This window comes from Papaver somniferum, chromosome 11 (assembly GCF_003573695.1).
Source record: "Papaver somniferum cultivar HN1 chromosome 11, ASM357369v1, whole genome shotgun sequence".
Lineage (NCBI taxonomy): Eukaryota > Viridiplantae > Streptophyta > Magnoliopsida > Ranunculales > Papaveraceae > Papaver > Papaver somniferum.
Window position 1 is genome coordinate 31,312,363 of NC_039368.1, and position 1,577 is coordinate 31,313,939.

General features: G+C 32.5%; 1 long non-coding RNA gene across 1 annotated transcript; it reads right to left on the reverse strand.

Annotated features, from left to right (window-relative positions):
- Positions 1–532: 532 nt before the first annotated feature.
- LOC113320514 lies at positions 533–1,159 on the reverse strand. The gene is made up of 2 exons (XR_003346142.1): positions 1,068–1,159; positions 533–941 (listed from the first exon to the last, which is right to left on the reverse strand). It is a non-coding gene; the product is annotated as an uncharacterized LOC113320514 (long non-coding RNA).
- Positions 1,160–1,577: the final 418 nt, after the last annotated feature.

The following is a 1,577-nucleotide window of genomic DNA, read 5'->3' on the forward strand; positions in this document are numbered from 1 at the left end:
TACGGGACTTCAAAATCTAACTTTATGCTGTGTACATCACCGTTGCCATTAGAACTTCTAATATTAAGGCGATCTGGCGATGAACAACATTAAGATCATTGATAAGAAGATGTAATGGTAACCTCTATAATTTCCATGGTCTTGGAAATTGGAATAGGCCACCTTTATTCCTATGTTGCAGGATTATCAATGGATGGAGATGCAGTGTCAACCCCATATGGAGCTTGTAAATAATTTCCATCTCCAGATGGAGGTAAAATCGTTCCATTCCCTGGACATGAGATCGGGTTTCACTGATAAAATTAAAAAGCTATACTGTAGTGGCTTAAGAGGCTGCATTGTAGTTTCCGTAAGATTGAGCAAACCATTAATGGCTGGGATGTTCTTTTTTCCTAATTGACCACCTGTTTCTCATCTTTTGCTTCAATAAAACTAGCCTTCAATCAGATTCAGATGGTTGAAAAAATAAAATAGTTGGCTCTTTCAAAGCACAATTATCAACAAATGCACGGTTCGCTAAAGATAAAAACAGAAATTAACAAATTTGCAACTGTAATTTTCATTAAAATGCAATTTACATGTTTCATATCTGTTTCTTCAAATTTATCCCTCGATCATAACAACTCAATTCAGTCAACTTAGGAATTCCACAAATTTTACCTAGAACACCAGCAGTCAGAATTGTTTGGGATCAACAAATTAATAAAATACAAATTTCTAACATCAGTCGCATTCTTTCTTTTCGCAGCATTGCTAAATACCATGCGTACATAGAATTTTCAGTTTTAAAACCTTTTTCACCACTTTAATTTTCTCCCAGAGGAAATGTCATGATAACTTCATGTATCTTGTTTTCAGAAAGGCATAAATTGCTACCCTCTGAAATTTGATGTAGAATTTATAAATCTCTGTGCAGCATCTTCACTAAGTTCATTGAAGACCTGAAAGTAATTGAGGTTGCACGATGGTCAACCCATGTATGTGTTAAACAAACGGAAAGCCCATGAGAGGGAGCCAAATACGAAAAGGAAATTGTAGGATAATGAGAGCACAACAAGCACACTTACAAGTTTTTTGTAAATGGTCTGGAAAGCCTTGCAGAATTTCTCAGCAGATTCTGGACCAACCTAGCTAAAAAAAAAATGAACAGATCATCTTCACAATCTCATACTATACTTATTTTTACTCAATCCTTTTTTTATTTTTACTAGTTTATCATTCGTGCTATGCACGGGTTTATTTTTCAAACTAATGAAAATCTTAAAAACTAATACAAAATGTAACAAACTTGAAAAAAGATCAGTATAATAGAAAAAATAATTAAATAGCATGGGCTTGTGGTGTAATATCTCAAAGAATACAACACTTACTGTTTAAATTAAAACGCAATTAAAATTCCCATATATCGATAAATAAGTAAATTAAGACCATATGGGTCGTTCAAACTTGAAATTCATAGAAATAAATCAGGATTATGTCTAAACGTAGTCCTTAATTTTATTTTATAGTAGTTTTTTAGTCTGTGAAATTAAATATGTGCAAAATAAGTTTAAGTTAGTTGTGAATAATCATATTAT